The 25268-nt window shown below is 42.2% G+C and overlaps 1 long non-coding RNA gene across 2 annotated transcripts; it reads left to right on the top strand.

The window, feature by feature from the left end:
- Positions 1-3334: 3334 nt before the first annotated feature.
- On the top strand, positions 3335-25054 carry LOC103879469. Of its 2 annotated transcripts, none has more exons than XR_640104.4 (3): positions 3335-5934; positions 9272-9390; positions 21257-25054. It is a non-coding gene; the product is annotated as an uncharacterized LOC103879469 (long non-coding RNA). The 2 variants fall into 2 exon arrangements; XR_640105.4 differs by having other exon boundaries at positions 3335-5938.
- The last annotated feature ends 214 nt before the right edge of the window (positions 25055-25268 follow it).

Here is a 25268-nt window from a genome sequence, read left to right as displayed (position 1 = left end):
GACTTCCCATCATCTTCTAACTGGTGAGGACCAGTGACTGTCACTAGTCAGGCTCCACCAACAAGGAATGGAAAACGGAGGTTACAGGCTCTATGACGTCAACCTCTGATGGTTGAAATCTCCTTTCAATATTCCTGCTTCCTAAAAAATGTGTGGATCCCCTTGTGGCCTTCTCCTAGTAATGAGGTCTACAGATCAAACTCAATTATTTCCTTATGCTATAAGACAGCCAAATTCATCTTAAAATGTCCCAGGTTCATATGATGATGTGGTTTCAAAGTTTTAAAATAAAAGAAGAACCTATCAGCTTTCCTTTCAGCAATTAATAAGCTGATGCTAACAGCTCTATCTCTGTACTGACTGATGAAGCAGTACCGTGTTCAAGATCCCTCTGAATTTATGTCAGTCCTACATTTCTAATTATTTTTAGTTTGTTCTTCTCTTTCCATTAAGTGGATGTATCCACGTATGATGGCCTCTTCAAACAAGGTTTCCAAAATGTTAAAAGAGTAAGGACGTCTCATTGGAATCAATGATATGTTTTCTTGATCTTTAGGACAAATTTTCTCTATGTGGTAGAATTTGAGCTTGCGGCAGTGGCAGAAACTGAGTGATGGCTGAAGTCATCCATATGAAGAAGTATCTTTATCCCCACTTTACTGTAGGCCCCATCCTTGTAAGCTACATCCTAATCCCAGAAGTCCTCAGAAGCTGCTCTGGTTCTGGCTTGACATACAGACAATAAAGTGGGGATAAACACAATGACTTAACAATGGGAGCAACTAGTAAGTAGTGACTTGATCTATGACACTTATGGAGGGTCTGAAATACAAACTCCCATGAGGCCACGAAGAAATTTCCAATTAGACAACAGTGATGGATGGGCTGTATTAGACAACTTTTGTACCTTCTCAAGATTTCTAGGATCTAACTTCCTTATTTGAGGGCTGGAACTAGCGACCTCTTCTATTATCATGGGTTAGAAGTGACTAAGCTCAGTATTATACTTTTCATAGCAAAGATTACCATCAGTTGTCTATGAAGTTCAATACTGACAAACCTGATTGATAATGAGATCTTACTATGGATCATTAGCTAAGTGCACAAAAGATTCTGATACAATGCTTCCTCTCAGAACATAGGAATGAAATGCATTTTAAAAACGCAAAGTATTACCTGTATTTCAGGCATCAAGAGAAAACAGCAAACCAATCTGAAATTCCATGACCAATGAGCCCTGGAATATGAGTATGCTTTTAAAACAGACTCTTTAGAAGAACAAAATGTTACGGCATAATGTAACCCTGGTAATTTCTTCATTGGAACTTTCCACCCACTACTACTGAACGGAAAAAGTACTATTGAATCCTGAGTTACCCATTAAACATTGACTCTTTCCTTAATAGTAGCTGGTGGATTAGCTTTTGAGTAGGATGTCCTGGGACTTCTCACTATGCCTTCATTATTCCCTTTTTATGCTATGAAGTGGCATTCCTTGCTCGTTATGAAGTGGAAAATGCAGCTATTGTAACTCAGCATACTTGTTCATGAGAAATAAAACCAAAAAGAAATTAAACAATCTTTTTTAGCATCTGTAAAGGCATTTTAAAGGTTAGTTAGAATAATCCAATTTTCAGTTCCTTTAAATCATACTACATTTAATTGTAATGATTTCTGAATTCATTATGAATAGAATCATTTAAATTAATGTGAAAAAATTGATGTCGCCTGTTTTGAATTATTAGAATTCTTCTTAGAAATTTGTAGCATGTCATTAAAGAATGCCTAGTGACAAAGCTACCTTCGCCCTATTTGGTCTACTCTTTTGAAGGCACCGTGGTCCTCTGCCGCTGAGCTCTCATAATGCTTGTTGAACAGAATGGGAAGGCCTTGAGAACCACACCGTGTGTGATCTCATTGAATGTCAAATGTGGAGATGATGGTGAACTCATAAAGAAGAAACTGGAGAATATACTGTGGATCTTCTTAGGACTTTGTTGTCATTGAGCTCTGGGATAATGATTCTGTCAGATTTGTGTCTTATGAAGTTGAATAACTCACTCTGTTCATAATATGAGCCCTTAATCTCCTGCTCATTCCCATTTGATCATCAGATGAAAAGACAGTGAGAGAAAAGTGGCTGAAGCCATGTTTAAACTTTGCTTGTTCCATTTTTGATAAGAGGTCAAAAGTCATAACAAAATCAAATATTTTGGTTAATTTAAATATTTAGACTTCTATCATTTTTCTACTCTTTTTCTTTGAGGACTATAGGCAAGACTACTTATTGTAATACGAATGAAGTGGATAATCCTATGGAATGTAATCCTGAGAAAAGCAGATTTGCTCTCATGTACTTATTCCTATATATGGATATTTTTAAAGCAAACTTCACAAGATCACTTTCAAATCAAAGCTCAGACCCTTACTGACTGCAAGTTTAAGCAAATGATTTTACTTTTCTGAACCTTCCAATTCATCTGTGCAGTAGCCACAATGCCTACCTTGCAGAGTAATAAAAAACACTTGGAATGTTGTAGGTACTCCATAAATTCGACAATGTTATACTGGTCAAAACAGGAGGACCAAACACCCATATAAATGTTTCCTCCAAAAATTTCATTGTCATTTATTTTCTACACTTACTTGCTAGTGTCTCAATTTGCTGATGCACTCTACATTCTTTATCACTATTAAATTCAAGAGTAAATTTTAGAAAAAGCAGAAGTAAATTGTGCAGTTCCTATGAAAGTCGTCACAGCCACTGACCTAATGTCAGGATAGATTCCCATTGCACTCTCTTTCCCTAGTACCTGTGGAAACCATGGGGAGGTATTCAATGGGCATTTCTTCAGTCTCCAGTTTTTAAATAGATCTCATTTTATGAGTGTGGCAATCAATTTTGGGTGAACCATTTGTTTCGTGATTTGATCCTATTATGCTAGATGCAGTTTGTATGTAACTGGAGGCCTTATGGCTTGATATCATTATTTGCCCATGTATGTTATCTTTTGAAAATTCAAGAATTGGCCAGGCATGGTGGCTCACGCCTGTAATCCCAGCACTTTGGGAGGCCAAGGCAGGCGTATCACCTGAGGTTGACCATTTGAGACCAGCCCAACCAACGTGGAGAAATTCCGTCTCTACTAAAAATACAAAATTCAAAATTAGCTGGGCATGGTGGCACATGCCTGTAATCCCAACTACTTAGGAGGCTGAGGCAGGAGAATTGCTTGAACCCCGGAGGCAGAGGCTGCAGTGGGCCAAGATCTTGCCGTTGCACTCCAGCCTGGGCAAAAAGAGCAAAACTCTGTCTCAAAAAAAAAAAAAAAAAAAAAAAGAAAAGAAAAGAAAAGAAAATTCAAGAGTCATCGTATTTAGGTGTGGCTTAAAAACAGAATCATCCCTTGAATAAGAAAACATTCTAAGAAGAAGAAGACCTAAGACCTGAGGGTTGCAGGCTCTGAGGTCCCAGGTGGAGTAGAGACAGCTGAGAGTTCTTATTTTGGTTTGAGGTTCATCCAGTCTACATATCCTGTGGGCCCCGAAGACAAGTGAGACTTCACAGGCAGGGTCTCCAGTGGGCTGGGAAGAGCCGGTGCTGTGGTTCCAATGGGACAGTGATCCTGTCCCGGGAAGTTGGAGTTGAGCAATAGGGAGGGAAGGAGGCAGAAACCAGAGACAGGAGGCCAGGGACAAGGTGGCTCTGGTGTAGAAATGCTTTGGGCAGGACGTGAACTTATGCTCGAGTGGTGTTTGTACGTGACACAATCAGAGATGTGAAGAAATAGATTTGCTGAAGTGAAGAACCACATGTCATCCTCTTGGCTAGACCAGAACGTAATGCTTAATATATGTTTTTGTGGCAGAGGGGAGTCTCCTTCTGGTGCTCCCGGCACGGACCTTTTGAGTCATCACAGGTGCTGGAGCACGTCCAGGGTGATTACAATAGACAACATTATGGCTGGGCTTGGCAGTGCTACCTCATTTAGGATCTGCTCTTTGTTCCATTATAGCATCCAATTTACCTTAGACGTTTCAACTCCTTCTAAACGAAAGCTTGGTAGAAATTTCCTTGTACCCAAAACTTCCTCATGTTTTAAACAGGCTTGGTGCTGTAGAAGCTGAGTGGGGAAGATTTGGAATGTGGTCCTGAGTGCTTGTGCTTAAGCACAGGAGTTCTTAGTAACATTTAATTGATGTGTATCTACAAATAGTTACTGTGTATGCCAGTTGGCAATCTGTTTTGTACTTACCTGTGGATTTTAAGACATTTCCATGTGAGTGTAGAGTGTGTAAGATTTATTTGTGCCAGCGAGTTACCCAGTAGGCCCACATATTATGCAGAAATCCAAATCTCAAAGGATATCCTCATGTTCTCTTGAAAATACAGTGCCTTATTATATCAATAGATCAACTGCTAGGTGAAACTAACCTGTTAATGTTGTGGCATAAATCTGAACAATTGGCTGATTTATTAGGGTGTGCAGATAACTACCCAAACAGTTAAGCCAAAACATCTGCTCTGAGGCATGACTAGATGGTTTGGACCACAAGATCAGTTAAAATCACAAGACAGTCACTCACTGGCACTTGGGCCAGCCTTGGGTGCAGTGTCCCTGGTTTTCTCTGTAGACTGTTCCTCCCTACAGGCATCACCCCCACAGTGGGTGTAGCCCCACTTCCCAGTCTAGATATGCAGGGAGCAGGATTTAAGGAGGCACTCATTCTCCCCTGCCCCTCCTGTATGTGCCCCACCCAGAGCATGGGTGCCTCCTTGAACTGTGCACCCTGGTCCCCTCACTCCCCTCACCCTAGTGCCAATTCCATCCTGACTCTAAGGCCAACTGGACCTTAGGTGCCCTAAGAACTCAATCTTATTCTCTGAGGCCCAGTAAAGCGGGGTTCACCATGTGTCTGGCTGTGACTTCATGCAACATCTGTGATAACCAGGATTATATTTTGCTCCTGTCACGATTCCAAGCACCCACTTTCCCTGGGACCATCCTATTTTCACACTTAATCCTCACAGTAGCATGTGAAATGGCTCTTATCCTTACTATTCAGATGAAGCTGAGAGAGGCTGTGGAAGTCGCTCCAAGTCTCAGCGCTTGTGGTGATGAGGGCTGGGGTTTAAATCTAGTGTGAAGTCCAGCCTCCTCTTGCTCCCCATAGCTGACTCCCCATGACAGAGCCCTTTCCTGGTACTCCAGGAAATTACCATTACCCACTAGTATGACGAGGATCCCATTATCCCCTTTGCAGAGATACTCTGCATGGTCCCACTCTCTGACAACTGCCCTGTTTTTAGCCACTGGGTCTCCAAACGTCACCACGTCTTGATCTGGTGGTTGACAGGTGGGTCTCAGGAGTCCTGGCTTCACCATGTCGTAGCATGTGATTTGGGGAAGTCACTTCACTGATGAGTGCCTTGCGTCCCTCAGGTGGAAAGTGCAGATCCTAGGAAACAGGTGTCTGGGAGGCTGCTGGCAAGACCAAATGAGGCGTGGTCAGTAAACCCCTCAGAACAGTGGCTGACCTATAGGCCGCATTCAGTCGATGTCATCAATTATTATGATGCTTCCTAATGTCTGGGATTGGCCTTGCTCTTAAGAAACCCCATGTGGACTTCTGTGGTAGCAGCTGCTGGAAGCTTCTGTCTGCAGGGCCACGCCCAGGACCATGTTTCTCTGAGCACCTAGAGACGAACCTGCTTCTCGGGCCTCTCCTAATCCCTGTGCCACTGCAACTAGTTCAACCCTGCGTTAGAGAGTGAAGTGAACAGGTGACATTCACAGAAAGTCAGTGAATACACCACAATGTTCAATCGAAGAGAATGCCGTGAGGGAGGAAGGGCTGGAATAAACTGGTGCACAGAAGAAACGAAGCACATAAGATGTGAGCAGGAGCTGTGCTGACCACATTCCTCCCCTCGTAGGTACCTTCAGCATTTTGTTCACCTACAAGGCTGAAAAACATGGCTGCCATTGGTGAAAGACACTTTATTGGCCTTGGATGTTGTTAAAAGAAATAGGTTTTTTTGGTAGGGATGGTTGGGTGTATTAGTCTGGATTGTTCAGAACTGCAGAACCAATAGTCTCTTTAGAGAGAGAGGGGAGAGAGATTTATTTTACGGAATTGGTTCATACTACTGTGAGGGCTGGCAAGTCTAAAATTCACAGGATAGGCTAGCAAGCTGGAGACCCAGGGGAGAGCCCATGGATATGACTGTTTAAGTCATAAGGCCATCTGCTGGCAGAATTCCCTCTTCCTTGGGGGAGATCGGTCTTTTACTGGAAGGCTTTAGCTAATTAGAGGAGGCCCACCCACATTTTGGAGGATCATCTACTTTGTCAATGTTTCCTGATTTAAATGCTCACATCATCTAAAAAATAACTTCACACCAACATCCAGATGCGTTGGACCAGATATCTGGGTACTGTGGCCTGGCCACATTGACATACAACATTAACTATCACATTGGGCCTTTGAAATTAACTGGCTGTCCAAGGCACTCCCTCACCTGGGAGGTTCCCCAAGCAGGTTATTTCAGGTCAAAGTCCCTTTGTCAAGTCGTAAGTTGCCAGGGGAGTAAAGAAAGTATCCCTTTAGGATGATGACTATCAGGGCGTTTCAGATGGACCAATAGCATGCATGTGCAAATAGCAGACGTCTCTTTATAGAATATTCTGGAGACATGGTAAGTTCTTCCACAACTAACCAACAGTAGACTCACACACATGTGCACAGTGCAGTGCTGCTTTTGGTGCTGAAATAGAGAATTCTCATTGGAAAACCTAATCCTGGATGGGAAATGAGTAGAATTTTTTTTTCTTTTCTTTACTTATTTTTATTTATTTATTTATTTATTTTGAGATGAAGTCTTGCTCTGTCTCACAGGCTGGAGTACAGTGGCCCGATCTTGGCTCACTAAAAGCTCTGCCTCCTGGGTTTAAGCAATTCTCCTGTCTCAGCCTCCCCAGTAGCTGGAATTACAGGCATGCACCATCATGCCCTGCTAATTTTTTTTGTCTTTTTAGTAGAGACGGGGTTTCAGTATGGTGGTCAGGCAGGTCTCGAACTCCTGACCTCAAGTGATCCACCTGCCTCAGCCTCCCAAAGTGCTGGGATTACAGGCGTGAGCCACTGCACCCGACCGGAAATGAGTAGAATTTTGAAGTTATACCCACAGAGCCTCAACTCACTATACCAGATAGTTAAAGAAAAAGTGTGCCTTTGTTTTGCTCCTAATTGAGGGAACTCAGAAGAAAAGATTGCAGTTGTGTTGGGGACTGACATTCCACATTTTTCTGTGCATCTACAGAGAGCATCAGCCTATTAATAAGATGATGAGTTATGAAGACAGGAGAGAACACATTGGTGGGTATGACATGCTTCTGAGATTTTATGGATGCTGGAAGGAACAAAAATATGACCCCTTAATACTCTGATTTGTATATGGAGTGCAAATTGTAATTGTTTGGGAAACTGCTCTGTCTTACTTTCACAGGAGCGATATACGTGGACAAATATTATTTTTTAATGTCAAATAGTAAAATTGTACGGAGACAGAAGGGCCTTAGCGTATAGGGAAAGAAATAGCCTGGACCTACTTGTGACCCCTTCAGAGCACTTAGCCTTCCTCTGTGGGGCACTCACAGCTATTTGGAAAGATTGTGAGTATGGGAGTCCACACGTGCTACACATGCAAATGGTAAACTTTGAAATGAAAAGTTTTCTGTTAAGGCTGAGAGTATGGAGAACTTAAATTAGTTTGAATTTTGGTGAATGAGACCTGGGATTCCGGGGCCAGCCATTATTTTCCTGTAAATCCCAGGCATCGTTTCCTTGGGACCCAGGGTCTAGGTCTGCACAGTCCATCCTCAGCATCCCCTGCACAAAAGCCCTCTGCCCGGGTGTCAAAGCTACAGTCAAAATCGCACACATTTATCTGTGAAGGGCCACCTCCCCACGTCCCCCATCTCCACCCTCAGGCTCCATGTCATTCTCAGGCTCACAGGCACGTCCCTCTCGCTGCCATCGTGTTGTAACTCTTCCTGTCCCCTGTGTCTCGTGTCTTCCTGTACACCCACTCCCTTGCTATTCGCTTGTAAGACCTACACAAAATTCTCACTCTTTTATTATTCAGGGCCATCTTCTCCACTTTTACTCTAGTACCTACACGGTCTTTTCCTTGACCGCCACATCTTCCTTTTTTCTAAGCAATTTGATGTGGTATAGATGTTGACGCATCTTACTCGTGGACATCGCTGATGGAAAAGGCAGCAGGTCCCATTCTACTCTTCACAGTTAGAGGACATTCTCTACCTTCTTCTCTAATATCCAACAAAAACAAAAAACAAAAACAAAACAAAACCAAAAAACAGGGCTGAGATCCCTTAAGAGTTTATTTGACTTAATTGCCGTGAAGCGTGCTGTGAAAAAAGACATAAATGTCTATTTTTCTTGCAGTACTCACATAATCTGACTCATATTTGAGGAATTTGGAAATAAAATATTTTATAACAACACTGGAACCGAAGTCATTTTCATGCTCCCTGTCTGATCATACTTTCCTGAATTATTTGGGTAATTTCATGGGTAGTAAGCATCCTCTCTTTAAGGGGTCACATTTTTGAGAGTCTGCCTATCAGAGCTAAGCTCAAGGGAAAAAGAGCTGAGTTGTAGATTCGAGGAATAAATGGTCTTCCCTTTTCTCCATCTGTATGGACAACGAAAGGAGATAGGCTTTGTTGTAAGCCACAATACATTTCTTGAACTCCTGGCCTCAAGTGATCCTCCCCCACCTTGGCCTCCCAAAGAGTTGGGATTACAGGTGTGAGCCACTGTGCTTGGCCACAGTATATTGCTAATCCATTAAAATGCAGACACAAATTGGAGTTAGGAGTTCCAGCTGCCACATTTCTTTGGCTTTCATTATTTTAGCACGTGCAACTTACTTTCAATGGCTGGCACCTGCATCTCTGTGCCTGGGAGCTTCTTTTGGCTGCTAGGGCTTGCTGTTTCTACAATAGGTCAGAGACACTGAGGCTCTTCACCTCCAGTTCAGCTCAAAACCAAGGACTGTTGGGAGTTGGTGTATAAATACCTCCACTCCCTCACCCCTTGGATGAGACAACTCTGAGGTGTCCAGTTGACACAGGTCCCAGCAGAATAAATCTCCAGTTGCCCACGGTGGCAGCATGCCTGGTTATGCACACTTCTTCGGCTTCCTTTACTTCCTTGTCTTAGTTTGTTCCTTATTCTCCAGGAGGATCTTCCTTGCCTTTGACTCCCTGCCTTGGGCCCTCTTCAGAAGATCCTCAGACCAGGACAGGAATGTAGAGGCCAGGACCGCAACTGCAATTTTGTCATGAACAGCAAACCTGGGTGAGTCAGTCAGTTCATAGATTTCGGTTTCTTCGTATGTCAGATAATTCGACTCGAGCAGTGCTGTCTCACAACAGCAACGCATAGTGTTGACACTGAAGCTAAGCCAAAGATGGTGATTGCCCCATCATCCTCTCGCATGCTGTTGAATGAGTATCTGACAAGCATTTCAGAGGAAAACAGCAGGGAATTTTCTTGAGATCATGGGTTCAGTAAAGTAAAATTCCATATGACTTTTCAATGGAAAGAAATTAATTTTGTTGTCTCGTCCTACTTCCGTCCACACTGGTTCTCCTGCGTCGGAACTCCTATTCGCTCACAGTTGGTGTCACTTAATTTCCCTTTCCATGAGTCCCTGTGAGGTTAGGTGGCTCCGGCAGAGACACAGGCTTACTTTTCTGGCTTCCCGTTGCCTGCGGCAGTAGAGAGAATCTCGTAGGGGACACAGAAGTGACTGAAATGAACCTGAATGGCTGCTTGTTAGCTATAGGGTAGGCGACCTAATGTTACCTGGACCTTTATCTCTGGTAAAAAGCGAACTGTATCACAGGGTGGAGAGAACCTCGGGCTCCATGCTCTTTGGAAATGAGTGCCTGGGGGCAGCTCTGAGAGACTCTGCTGCATTCTTACAATTCCTGGGCATCTCTTCTGCTAATCCTCCTTGAACACAGCCTTTTCTGAGCAGCACCTCCGCCGCCTCCCCCAGAACAGCACACAGAACATGTGCCTGCACGTGCATGCCATCTCTGCACACGCAGAGCACCAGATCCTCCGACAGCTCAGGGGTGTGGGATCCAATGCTCAACACTTTCCACGTTTACTGGGATGTTCCAGATCGATGTTCCCTCTTTTTCCTGACCCTCTGAAGCATCATAGCCAGGGCTCCTTGGCTGTTATTTCCTCCTGCAATGCGGCCTCCAAGCTCACTGCAGGAATCTTTGAGAAATTGCGGCTCTTTGCCCCAGCACCTGACTATAGGTTTGATATCAGAGCTACTCTGCAGCCAATCGTGCTACGGCAGGTTATCCCATGATGTGCCCTTTGTGTTCCATGCCAAGGTGTCCCTTGGCAAATAAGTCTGGTCATCCATGCGCGGCCTTCTAGGACCAGCTGACAGGGACACTGTACCTGGTTGACAGTGGCACAGAGGCCTCGCGAGCTACGGAAAGTGAGAGTGCTCAGCCCAGCCTCAGCTCTGTGACGTCCTTTTGCAAATTGGGTTGATTTTCTTCTTACACACTTGCTGGGAATTCATATAATTGAACTACAATATTTACCAACTTTGCATGTGTTTTTCTTTGCAGATTTTGGTGAGCATGCCAGATACTCTTCTTAAAATACATGAGGGGGAGAGGAAAAGAATAAATATGATTGAAATTTGGGGTTGCATTGCAGAAGTTCAGGACATTTATCAAGTTCCGCTCTAAAATATCTTGAGTTAGGATTTGGTTATTGCAGATAGCAGATGTCTGCATTTCCCACTGTTTTAAGAAAGGAAGTGAAGTTTATTGTTTTCCACAGATGTCATCTATAAAAGGAGGCACAGGGTAACTCACATAGCCCCTTCCTGCTGTCAATCCTGGGATGCATTTGCTGTCTCCCAAACAGCTAGATGGAGCCCTTTCCTCTTTAATTAACAGAAAACCATTTTATGAATTAATTAACAAGTTGGAGACGTCAGCCAACAGTGCAAGATCTGTATTGGAATTACTCATCAAACACGTCTTCTCAGGGACAAGGCAGATGATGAGAGAGGATGGAGTGGAAGGGAGGTAGACCAGTGCAGTCTCATAGTTGATATATCAGGAAGAGCCTCTCAGTAGGTCAGTGTACAAAAAAAGGGATGCGTGGTAAAAAGGAAAAAATAAAAGTACTGAAGCGTGTGATATGACCAATTGCATTACACAGGACGATGCCTTGAACAAATACTTTGGAATGAGTCAGGCAGAGTGGGGATATTTGCTTGATAAACCCTGGGGCTAGTTATTCCACCAGTGGACTTTTCTCTAAGTGGTTCCGTCAAACTTGCATGGGTTTTTCCCCCAGGGTATTTCAGCATTCAGGAGAAAGAGGCTGCTGGAAAATTTAGACTCCAGTAAGAGGTTGCAAACACATACTTTGCTGTTCGTTTTTAAAGGGAGATGTATGGATATACATCTTGTCTCCATTCACCCGTAAGATTCTTGGAGACTGACATATTCCTTTTCTCTGTAAATTTAACTTAATGCTGCGTCTCAGACAATATATACATTTTTTTTTTTTTTTATAATGGGCAGAAGGTTTTGCATTAAGAGGAAGTTCGTATTGAAGTTTATAACCTGATGTTATGAAGTGAGGTGACTTTTTCCCAATATTTTGTTTTAAAAATTTTAAATCATACAGACAGCAAGTCAAGGGGGTTTTATTCAACACCTGTATGGACATCATTTAAATTTAATTCTACCATTAACATTAGACTATACTCACTTTATCACCCTTCTTTCTATCTGTAGCTCCAACCATTCATTCATCTTGCATTTCTGTACACTTTCCCTTAATACTTCAGCATACATACCATTAACTCGAGTTCAGTTTTTATTTACAGGTTTTAATGCAAATCAACACTCTGGAATCAGTTTTGACTCATAAATACACCTGTGTTACCCAACCTTTATCAGAACAGATAAGAACATCAGCACTATGACCCAGACAGTTCTCTCCCACTTCTCCCAGCCAAGCCCAGTCGTTCTCACTCCCAGAGGCAATAACTGATCTGAATTTTTTCCTTGTGGAAGAATTTGGGGCACATTTACTTCTCTTCATAAGACCAGATTCCCAAAAGCATGTTAAACTACAATTCATAAGTTATTACATTTATTGCCTGTGCTTTAGGAAACAACAGAAAGGCAAACTTCGGCAAAAGATGGCAAGGTCTTCTGACCCATAGTAACCTTAAGGCAGCAGTCCCCAACCTTTTTGGCAACAGGAAGCAATTTCACGGAAGACAGTTCTTCCACAAACTGAGGTGGGGAGATGGTTTCCAGACGATTCAAGCATATTACTTTTATTGTGGGCTTTATTTCTATGGTTATTACATTGTAGAATATAATGAAATAATTACAAAACTCACCATAATGTAGTATCAGTGGGAGCCCTGAGCTTGTTTTCCTGCAACTAGATAGTCCCATCTGGGGGTGATGGGAGACGGTGACACCTAAGTGTGTTAGTTATGTCTGGTCTACTCTGTAATTTTGATTTGGTTGCTGTCACTGCAGACAACTCTGCTTCAGAAAGATAGGATGTTGGGAATGGATGCAGGCTTTTCAATGCTTTTGTGGCAATCTCAAGATGTTCCTCCCTGACCTTAATCCAGAATGGAGATTTGAAGTTGCCACAAACATACTTTCAAGGCCGCCATCATTTGCAATCTCAAGCAGTTGATCCTCTTTAGCACAAACAAAGTTGATTCACCTGGCTTACTCACAAATGGGTTGTGGATCCGTTCCTTCCCACTTCCAGGTTCTTTTGTGGTTGGCAAGTAATGCTCAAGATCTTTTGAAAGCTGAGGTAGGTGATCATGCACTAGCTGGGGGGAAAGAAGGCCCTGGCTCAGCCTCTTTCAAAATCTCTGCTAATATTTGAAACATGTCGGAAATCCCAGTGTTCACTCCTCACCCTCGTAACTCCAGTTTGGCTTTGAATGTGGCCACTTTATCTACCGATGTGAACATAGTTGTCATTCTCTCCTGAAGTGGCAGATTGAGTTTGTTGAGCAGGTTGAATATGTCACACAAGTAAGCAAGTTTTGCGACCCGTTCTATGTCACTGAAATGTGCTGCCAGTGCTGACTGTTTTTCTAAAAGAAATCTCTGGAGCTGTTCTCATAATTCAAACACTCTGGCCAGGGAGCTACCTTCAGAAAACTATCTCACTTCTGTGTATCAGAGAAGACGTGTGTGCTCTGCATCCATCTCCTGACAGAGATGCAAGAAGAGACGTGACTTAAGGGCACGTGGTTGATAAATTTAATCACATTCTGCAAAACGTTCTTAAGTTCAGGTGACGTTTTTTGGCTAACCAGCGTGTCTCTATGGATGATGCATAGACTCACATTCAGAACTGGCCTCTTTGACCTGAGTAGTGAAACCAGAAAGCCGTCCAGACAGACCCTGTCCGTGCATATACCGACACAAAATGACCAATTCAGTTTTCCTGATATGTAACCATTTGAAGGCCTGAATAGTTCTGCAGCTGTAGTGTCGGTTGGTAACAAAAGCACACATAACATATCCTCATGCACGTCATCCTGAAAAATATATCGCAAAGAAACAAGCGTTATTGCCTTTGTGGTCAACAGTGGTAGACTTGTCAACCTGGTGGTGTGTACCATGGTGCCTCATTAATCCTCTCTAAGAATTGTGCCTCAGTATCCTCTGTTATTTCATCAGTTCATCTAGTTATGGTACTAGCTGAAAGAGGAACACATGCCACCTTTTGAACTGCAGCCTCCCCTAAAGGTTCATGACAAATATCCCTAGCAGCAGTCAGGATCAGCTCTTCACCAATAGTAAAGGGCTTCTTAGCTTTAGCGATGCGGTTAGCCCCCAGGAATGATGCTCTCAGTGGAGACGCGTTTGATGAAGTTGTGGCCTTGAACGATTGCTTCTGTCCTTTGTTTAACATTTTTTTTTTTTTTATTTTGAAAAACTCCAAAGGTTTGCCTTTTAATGCAGGGTGTTCAGTCTCCACGTGACAATGCAGTTTTGAAGCTTCATGACCTCGTTGGATAGCTGGTCGCCACATAGTATAGAAAGTGGGCTTGGAGAATGTGAATCACCTGTTGCAATGAACTGGGAAATTAAGTAGGACTCTTGGTATTTTCTTTTAAATGTAGTTTTCTTTTTGTTGGCAGACTGAGAGTCCTCTGCTCTCTCATCATTGGTTCTTTTCCGCTTTTCAAAGAAACTCTCCAGTGATGTTTGTTTTCTACTCATTTTGGCTGGGGTTAGCTTGTGGGCTGATAAAAACTGTGACTGAGACAAGAGTGCAGTGCAGGAAAGAGGTGTGGATGGAAGTGGTAAATAAAATAATAGGCAGGCCATGTGTGGACTAAAATAAGTGTCAGATTCTGACTTAAAGCCTACCACTAGATACAACTGCATTGAAGTATATCAACTCACTTGCCACTACGAAACCTGAAGCTTAATTGTCACTTGCCACTCACTGCGTGGGTTTTGATATGAGTCTGCAAGCAGTTGACTTATTATGGTCACTGTGCAGTCAAACCTCTCTGCTAATGTTCATCTGTATTTGCAGCTGCTCCCCTGTGCTAGCATCACTGCATCAGCTCCACCTCAGATCATCAGGCATTAGATTCTCATAAGGAACGTGCAACCCAGATCCCTTGCCTGTGAAGTTCACAATACAGTTCACGTTCCTATGAGAATTTAATGCTGCGCTGATCTGATGGGAGGGGAGGTGGAGCTCAGGCGGTCATGCGTGCTCACCCACCAGTCACCTCCTTTTGTACGGCCCGATTCCTAACAGGCCACAGTACTGGTCCATGGCCTAGGGCTGGGGACCACTGCCTTAGGGGGATGAGACATTTGGCACCATGAGTTCCATGTGGACAAGCATCCTAAGGTGCTCACCTGGGTTTCCAGAGTATAATGGAGTCAAAATTTGCTGTGATTTTTAAAAATAAGAGCTTCTGAATAAGTATGCATTATGAAGTTTTTATTAACCTACTTCAATCATTCAGATGCACAGTTTTATAAACTATTTTGTAAAGCCATTTTGTATTTACAGCAGAAGCAATTTTCTCCCAAAGTAGGAGGTTTGAAGAGATGTGCTTTATGGCCAAAGGCATTCCCGTGGCTTCTGTACGCACCATCCGTCATGCAGTCTTGAAATTTTCCAAACTGCCTAAAAACAGAACATTTGACCAACTCAGAAGTCAGTTCATCCAGGACTCAAAACAGTCTTAACTCAACAGCAGGAACAGTGGGATGTGAATAAAGAAAGCAGGGACTCACCAAGCTTGAGCGACAGGCCAGGGAAGTATGCAAAATTAGTCCCAGCTCTCTGGATGGGCTTGAGAGAGAAGAAAACCGTGTTGTGAGTACAGTACTATGCACAACATTGAGAGAGTCATTCCACTCTAACACTGGGCTCTGAAGCACAAAAGGGAGAATTTGAAATTATGTGGTATCCTCAGGCCTCTAGCAAGTTTTGCTTAGATATTAGAGACCCAAGAGGAATTCGTGTTTCATTTTAGTTCTGCATCATCTTTCAGTAACACGTTTCAATGTTGGAACATAGATCATGGCAAGGACACCACCTCCATCTAACCAGAACATCTCCAGCGTCAGTCTCTCAGAGTGAGAACTTTGCAGGAAATAGAAAATTTGACCACAAGTCTGGGTAACGACCTTGTTTGTTGAAAAGCAGCCAATCCATTTTTATTCTGTTTTTCGTAAAACAGAAATGAAAAGCAGAAATGAACAAATTCTTTACTGTAAAGAACTTCCAACTGAATTTTTAGATTTGGAAAGAGATTTTCGGCAGTTGCTGTCAAGTTATTCCCTGATAGGTGGAACCCCTAATGCCTGCACAGTGGGGAAGGCCCAGTGATCTGTGACCACCCTGTGTGTGCAAGAGCTCCTGTGGGACACCCTTTCATTGCAGGGCCATCTTGTTGGTGCCAAGGCTGAGGCTGGAAAACAGGAAGTCCTGTGCTCTTTCCACAGATGTCCTCCCTTGAGTTAGCCATCTGTCTGGCCCGCTTGCAGAGTGGGCATGCGAGATCCTGTTTACTTCCAGCCTGTCTCCTTCATCATCTTCAACTTGTTTTCATTCTCAGATCAGTTCGCCTTCCTCTGAACCAGAGGAACATTCCTCTGTGGAGTGGCTTGAGTCTAAATGAGACTAAACAGCATCATTCTGGGCTTTCTCCTGGAAAGCTCTGGACAGAGCATGGAACTTCATCCCTCCAGATAAAAAGAATGCACTTCATCCTATAATACAGAAAAGCTTCTTTATGTTCATGATATTGATTCCTATTTTTCCCGTAAGTCTGATTTTGAACATGAAAAAAGAAAAACATTTAATTACTCTGAAATATATGGGCCCAAAGAATTATCAGTAATGATAAGAATGTAGAAAAGTTGCTTCCATGTTAAAATTTGTTTTATTTCCACCCAGGTTGGTAGGCTGTGTGTTTGCAGATGATGATAATACTAAAAAAAGTAATGTGAACAGCTGGACTGACTCCTTTCATTAATTAATTCGACAAACATGTATTGAATATTGCCTATGCCCCAAGACTCTAATGGGTGCTATTTTAGTCTGTTCTCATGCTACTAAGAAAGACATACCTGAGACAGGGTAATTTATAAAGAAAAGAGGTTTAATTGACTCACAGATCAACATGGCTGGGAGGCTTCAGGAAACTTACAATCATGGCGGATGGGGAAGCAAACATGTGCTTCCTTACAAGGCTTCTTCACTCGACCTTGTAGTGCCGAGCAAAAGGGGGAGAGGACGCTTATAAAACCATCAGATCTCGTGAGAACTCACTATCTTAAGAACAGCAGCATGGGGGAAAGTGCCCCCATGATTCAATCACTTCCCACTGGGTCCCTCCCACGGCAAGTAGGAATTATGGGAACTAAAATTGGGTGGGGACACAATTCAAGATGATATTTGGGTGGGGACACAGTCAAACTATATCAGGTGCTCAAAAAATAAGCAACTAAGAAATCGTCCCTACCTTTCAAACTAATAGGAGAGAAAGCTAAATAAAAGAGTTTCCCTAAACATTAGCCAAAGTGAATGATTGAATAGATTTAAAATCCAAGGGGTATGGGTTCACAAAGGAGGGAACAGCTCATTTTGTTTGGAATGATCTGAAAATGTGCCACAAAGATATCAAGGACAGCTGGACCCAGAACTTGAAGACTGGGTAGAAGTTTGCTGAGAAGCGAAGTTGAAGGGCATTCCTGGAAGAGGAACTAACAGATGCCAAAAAACGGAATTAGAGGTACACAGCACGTACTTGGAACTGTGGTGGGAATGGAAGACTGGACTGGTTTGGAATCAGATGGCCCTAAGTTCTGTTCTTGGTGTGCTGGGTAGGACAGGGGTGTCATCCAAAAGCTCTGAGCTTTGGTTTCTGTAAGTGGGAAGCTGGCATAATGATAATGTATCCTCCCATGGAGACAGGAGGATGGAATGAATAAGTGAAGTGAGGCCAGTTGTGGTACATGTCATCTCGGATCACTGGAGCCATAAGTGCCAGCCGACAGAACCCGGAAACTGTAGGGGAATTCATCTGAAATGGCAGGTCAGAGCCCTATTAGGATGGCCCATCGGCAGCAGCCTGAGGAGGGGAGACCTTGTAGAATAAGCAGTGGAAAGACAGCAGCATTTTCCATAGGGGGAGTTACCTGACGTTCTGAGTTTGAACTAGTTAATGCCATACGCAGTGTGGAAAGTGGCCAAGTTAAGATGGGCCTGAAGTTGGGCTGAGCATTTGGGCAGCTCTTGCAATTGTCCATAAAATAAAATTTGAAAGTTCTAAATTTTTAAAATTTTCCATAAAAAGTAATATGTACACAGTGCTAAAACTGGAAAAATGGAAGGAGAAAAGGGAAAAGTCAGCCATGGTTCTGCCACCTACATGTCATAAGCACCTTGGTGAGTTTTGTTTAGGTCTTCTGTTCAGATGAGTTTTATTTGTTTGTTGTTCTACATAATTCCACTCATATTGATGTCCATTTGCATACAAAGTCCTGCTTATAAAATGGCCTTACAGTATATCTCGTGTGTGTCCATATTAACATACATTTCTCTTAATTCTCATTTTAAAATAGTAGTGATTGTGAATCTGAAATGAACTCTTTTGTGCCTTAAGCGCTTTCTGTATTTAACAGCTTTTCCTTAGGATGGATTCCAAGAAATGAGATTGATGAAATCATATTTGCATTTGAGAAATTTGGGGTAAATTTTCATGCTGACCATCAATATAAGGAAATGCCAGATATCAATTGATAGTTTTAAACAATAATAATAATTATTAATTTAAAATATTTATTACTTTAATAAGGGAAATGACATTACATTTTTATTTTAATTTTTATTTCTTCAGAAACATTTTCTCATATCCCCTCTTGAATATTTCTGTTTGTATTATTTGAGTAAATACTAAATATTGGTGATTTGCTCATGGTTATTATTGTGACATAGAGTATGGGGTCTTTCAGTTCTGATGTTATGCCTATAACCCATTCATCCATTCATTTTCTCATTTATCGTTCTTATTCATCCTCAGTAGTTTTGATAACCTACTCTAAGGCAAGCAACCTTGAATCTTGCATTAACTCACCCTGGCCTCTGCTAGGTTAGAACATTTCTTTCAGGGAAATGAGTTTAACAATAATCGTGTGTGAGTGTGTAAGAGTGGATAGAAGAAATGGTCTAATCTAAATTACTCTTGCAATTTTTACTCCTTTTTTTTTTTTTCTTTTTTAAAACTCACTTCTTTTAGGTTCTAGATTGGAAAAGCATACATGTATTTTAAAATGATGACTTAGCAAGCTGTAATCTATAAACCCTGGAGAAAAGAAAGTTATATAATTACCTCCCTTTAAGACTTACAAAACTAAAAACTAGCCAACATGATCACAAGTGTAAATAATATCTTTCGGAAAGAGACTAAACTGTCACCTCACTTCTTAACGTTGTTTTGTCTTCCAACAATGTCATCTGTCTCTCTCTGTGTCTCTCTTTCTTTCTCTATGTCTTTCTTTTTCTCTTTCTCTGTCTCTCACATGCTCTCACTTTCTCCCTCTTATGTGTCTCTCTTTCAGTCTCTGTCTCTTTCTCTCCTTATCTCCTTCAGCATAACTCCATCATGTAGCACAGTCAGACAGCAGGTGGGGCCAGGTGAAGTACTGAGCACCTGTCGAGGTGGGGCAGATCAGCTTGCAGTCTAGGTGTCAGATGTCTGTGTGGGTGGAGGATGGATGGTGAAGAGGTGCTAACTTGCAGGCTGAGCCTTTCCTAACTGGTGGTGAGAAGCCAGAGCCTCTCCCCTAGCAGAGCTCTGTCCTGACCCTGCCATTCCCCCATCTTTCACAGCAGTACATAAGACTTCTGGTGCAGCACAGAGCCCAGGGCAGGCCACTGTTCACAGGAGCAAATAATTATCCAAATTAATTAACTTATTTTCTTTTTGTATGAACATCCATGCTCAAGGCTAATTGCTCATTTAATTAAAGCCTTCAGCCTTAATCAGGATTACTTTATATGTAATTCATAAGATATATCAACTGCTCTCATTGTTATGTGTCTGAAATGAAGACAGAGCCATATAATAATAATTTTTTAAAAACTTAGGGAACTTAGGGAATAGAACTGCAAATAGGAGCTCGGTAAAATCACTGTCAACAGCATTTTCCCATGAGCTTGATTGACTTTGGAATGTTTTCTACTGGGAGATGCATTTAGGGATTTTTAGTCGCTACCATTCTTTTTTAAAAATTTTGTTCTAAACACTCCACTTTGGTTTCTGTTTCTTTTTGAATAAATACTTTTAATAGTTTAATCTTTGGATGCTCATTCTTTCAGAATGACACACGAAACTGAGTCACGTGAGCTGCGTTTCATGGTCATTTGTTCCAGGGACATGGGGATTTGTAGCGGGGGTTGCATGGGGTCTTTGGCAGGCCAGTTTCAGGTGACAGGAGTTGGGGATTGGCTGTGTCCAGAGCAGAAGGCCAGGACATGGTCACCAAAGTCCACGGGTGTCTTTGGGTGGTGAGCATGGCTGCCTTTAGTGATTGCTGTACATCCATCTGAAACATCTGTGTCAATATCTGCAAGAGATTAAAAACAGAAAATGACTTGGATTAAAGAAAATGAGGGAAATTAATGTCCCCTGTAATAAAAAGTATATGGGTAACACTGACTTCATACATGGCTGGATTCAGGGCCCAATTTGTGTCATCAAGATGCAGTTTATTGATATCTCTTGGATCTATTATACCCAATGTTGGCTTCATTTTCAGATTTATGCGGTGAAAAAATCACCACCACCAACTTTGCCCGTTCAAATCTCACAGAGCAAAAAGAGTGCCCCTCTCTCAGCAGCCTCAGTAACACTTTCATTTGCTGTGCGTGAGTCAGAGTGAATCCTGGTGGTCCTAGCAATGGCTGAGGGAAGGCAATGTGCCCATTGGGCAGGGATGAATTACAAGATACTCCACCCCAGGGAGCTGGAGCTGGGGTCAGTCCTACTGGAAATTCCATGACTTAAGATTAAGAAATGGTGATTTGTAACCTAGAGAAAAATTAAGATGTCATTGTCAGAAGAAACTTAAATGAACATAAAATAGCAAAAATAACAGATAGTTATCTGGGGATGAGGGCGGGATTATCTGGAAAATATTGTAGCAAAACAGTGAATTAAAATTCTTTTAAGGAATGAGGTGAGCATGGGGTAGTGTCTCCAGAGCTTTTCCTTGTACTTGGAATGGAAGCTGGAGTTGGTGACCTCTTTTGAAGAGCTAGGTTTTCCCCCTGCCTCCTTCCCAAACCTGTGCTGTATCTGGAGCAAAGGGTCTGAGTTCTGCCTGCTTCTGGTCCAAGGATTGGGAAACCCAGAGTCTAAGACTCCATATTGCAAAATAAGGACTACTGTGTCCATTCTGCCAGCCTCACAGAGACAGAGTCCCAAACACAAAAGCATAGTGCTTTATGAATAGTAGATGTATTATAATTGAACAAAACACAATCAAAGATCTTGAACCCTGATATTCTAGACTCTTGACAGTCTGCTCCCCACGCATTTACTGTAACATGGTGTCTTTCTATCCATATTTCACAGCCTGGGTTTTTGACAAACTTCACATGAGGAACATCAGCTATTGTCCTGAGATTTAAATTTCACAGGCAACACCAACAGCCTAACTAGAGCATTGCTGGTTACAGTATGGAACTCTGCCCTCCGTCTGGAAGCTGTTCTTTGGAAGGCCTTTTAATAAAACCATTATAGACACAACACGTAAGTGGGATTTCCAGTGAAACTCATTGAAGAAGCCCCTGTACCCCAAATAAATTTGACAACCTGGTGGAAAAAGAGAGTGCTAGATCAGTAAAACTAGATTATGGAGGATCTTGAGAACTGGACTAAAGAGTTTATACTTTTAGAAGACGGTGAGGACTCAAGACTGGTTCTTGAACAATAGAGTGATATAATGCAGATGGTTTTCAGAGAGAAAATACTGATCGGTATTTTCCATGTGTTGAGGGGGGGAAGAGATTCTGTTGGCCAACCTTATAGCTGTGACCAGCTGATCAGGTCTAGGAAGACAAGCTATGTATGGAGAATCTAAAGAAGGGAGGGACGGGGCACACACAGAGTGGAGACAAAAAGAAATGGCCTATTTGATTCCTTTCCAATGTCTGAGCTGGGAGCCTCTTGCTGCCCTTTGTCTACATTTTCTTCACAAAAACGGACTTCCTTTTTCCTGCTGTTGTGGATATGGTATTGGTTGACAAATCAGGAACTGCCCCCTTTGACCTCTGCTGGCATAACAGCTGTGGAGTCACCAGGCTCACCCCTGGTGAAAGGCTCTCACCTCACGTGGCTTTGGGGCTCAGAGCCAGTCCCCAGGTACCACTTCTTTAAGCTGCCTCTTTAGCCTGCACTATCCATGCTGGAGCTCTCCGCATCTCCAAATACTTCTCGTTATCAAGGGATAAGATAACAATGTGTGGCAGCATCACCTGTTGGCCTTGGCTGCACAGAGGGGCCCTACCACACGTGAAGTCTTCCTGCGAGCTCAGCAGGGGCCAGCTTTGGGTGTTTCTCAAGTAAACAGCCGAGAGACAGAAGACATCCTGGACCTCCACCTTTGCAGAAAAACCGAGCGTCAGAAACCAGAGAAACAGAAAAGTGAACTTTTTACTCATAGAATCACTAAGCTGATGCCCTTCAACATGGAACTAAATTTTATACCACATATTGTCTATTAAGGACATTACGTTTATATACGCAGACTGTGTGATATACTGACTATCAAATTCTTCATCAATCTTTAGAAACAAAACAGTAGCAATATTTGTCTTAATCATTTAAAATGTTGAAATATAATCATTACTAAATCTTATTTCTAAATGCTTAAGGAAAGATGACACCATAAGTCATGGTTGCAAAGGTGGCTCCCAAAGGGTAAATATCAATCATTGTGGGCTGAATGCAGAAACAACAAACCCATTTAAGTCTTCGGTTGCTACTTGGTATTAAGTGAAAAGGACGTTAAAGTTTTTATTTTAAATGTGCTGATAGCTTACTGGAAAATAGGCACGTTAATAAATATTACTGTGCTTGTTGGATAGAAAGAAATGCATGTGCTTTCAACAGTGCAAAGACCAATAGTGAAGCAAAATCACAGAGCAAAGCAGGCTTAAAGATTTCAAAATGAATTCAGAGGACCCACATGACTGGTTTCTTTACATACCCTTCCCATGTAAACACAAGAATGAAATCTCATTTGATCATCAAACAACTAGCCCATGAGAGGTATATCAATGTGATCTGATGGAAAGAAGATGAACTTCCAAATCCAAGAAACAGCCCTTTGTTTTAGTCCAACTCTATCATTTTCTAGCTGTTTGGCTTCTGGAGCCTCAGTTTCCTTGTTTGAGCACAGTGGTGCAGGGTTAAATTGGAGAAGTAAAAAAAAAAAAATCTGGAGTACAGGGAGTCAATGTAAATTCCCTCCCACTCCCCTTTCAAAAATATAGCTAGATTTCAAGAAACAGTCATAAAAATAGCCTGAAAGAAACCCAAATCCTTTAGTTCTCCTTTACTTTTCTTTTTTCTTATTTCGCTTCCCATTGTTTGTGCTTATTTTTCAATTTCTGGCTGTCTTTATGTGTTTACATTGCTTATCGTTCACTTACTTCTGTGTTAGTGGAACGTTGATTATTCAAAGCATCTCTGATGGCTACTGCTTGAGCGTCCTTACCACAGGGGCTCCAGTATTTTGTATTTTGGGGGCTATATCCGCACTGCAGAGGGCTGGCTCCGACATCTGTGGATTTCAGTCAACAGAGGAGAGGTTGGAAGAGCATCTTTCTTTCAGAGTAGATAGTGGATTCACTGAATCCCCCCGCCACTAGTAAATCTCTTCTGGTAAGCCATTTGCATCCTTTTTTGTTGGTTTTTAATCCTTGCGGAGTTCTCAGCGATGCTACGAGCGATGTGCTTGCACTTAAGGTGATGGACTGTAAATGCCTGAAAAAGGAAGAAGCAGTTGTCGAAGCAAATTAATTATTAATGTTTATCGTTTTCCTGTCTTAAGGGTTTTCAGAATCTCAGCTGTTCAGTGTCTGAAGCTGTAATGTCCCCAACTGTAATTGCTCAGTGAATGGGAGGCAGTGTGACCGTCACCCACAAGCATCCTCATCAGGAATGGATGAGTCGTGACCCTTTGGAGAGGCAAGCGGAGCCTTTACCTTGAGAGCCATTCGTCCCGCCAGGGTCAGGCACTGGGAGGAGGCAGGAAAAGGGCTTGTTGCTCTGAAAATAAGACCATCTCCCAAACCACCCTACTCCCCACTTCTTCCAGGTGGGAGAGACCCACAGGGTTTCAGGAAAGTCCACTGGGAAAGACTTCATTGAAATTGAGGTTCAGTCCTTTCAAGTTCTGAGCTGTGAGTGGGGGTGGCTATGGGAGGAAATCACTTTGCACAGGGTTTGATGCGACACTTCTGGGAAGCTTATGAATTCCGTAGGAGTGGGCATGAGGTTGTAAGCACGAAGGACCTGTAATACTTCAGAGGAGATGAAGGAAGGAGTCTGGCCATGTTGGAGTCATAGAGGGAACCTGGTGTTTGTGTAATGAACATTTCTGGGGTTTTGTTATCGGCTTTTTGTTTGATTTTGCGTTTACTTTGGGAGCTAAGTATTTTTGATCTTAACAGATATGTTTTCTCCCCTTTAGAGCAATATATATTCATGGATTAAAACCAAAGACAAAAAATCTGTGCAGATAAACAGAAACGCCCACCATGGCTTTGACCCCAATACCGGGAGATAAACATGGCTGCCCCATTTCCTCTCTGTATTCATATAGCTGAAGATATTAACATACATTGCAATCAACTGTACTGTTTGCTTTTTGCGTTGAACAATACAAACTCGGAATTCGTTCAGGGACTTCATGTGCTCCAGCATGTAATTTTCAGGGATTGGGGAGCAGTCCACAGTGCAAATATCAATAATGTACTTAATTAGGCCACCACTGCTGGACTTTCAGGCTTCCTCCAACTTTTCTCTATTATAAATAGCACTTAAATGGACATATTTAAAGCCTTGTGAACATTAATCTCCATTGACATCTTTCAGTAAAATTCTGTGATAAAGAAGAACTGCTGAGCTTTTAACGTGGCTACTTTTATTGTTTGCGTGTGTGTTGCCAAATTACTCTCCTGAATGTTAGAAAATCAGGTTTCATTCCTTGTTTACATAACATTTTCTTTCTAAGTAAACATTGGCAGTTGATTTTCAATCAACACATTGCTTTTATAACTTTAATGTCTATGAAATAAGACCATTCCAGTATCCTTACCTTACAAAAATGACATCAACAACAGCAAATATGAGCTAAGAAAAAAACATTTAAAAAAAGATGAAAAGACCACACCCTGGGCTACATAATATGAAGGTGAGTCTTGCAGACCAGGAGATGTAATCACCACTATGATAGCCAAGACTCACACCAAAAAAGTCTTTTTCTCATCTTGAAATCTTACCACTCTTTTACTTTTCTGTTGCCCTTCATTATATTTTGGGGGTACAGGTTTAAGTTAGTTGTATACTCTGGTAACTA

The sequence above is a fragment of the Papio anubis genome, chromosome 15 (assembly GCF_008728515.1).
Source record: "Papio anubis isolate 15944 chromosome 15, Panubis1.0, whole genome shotgun sequence".
NCBI classification, from domain to species: Eukaryota; Metazoa; Chordata; class Mammalia; order Primates; family Cercopithecidae; genus Papio; species Papio anubis.
The sequence above is the reverse complement of the archived record's forward strand: the minus strand, read 5'-3'. Positions and strand labels throughout refer to the sequence as shown.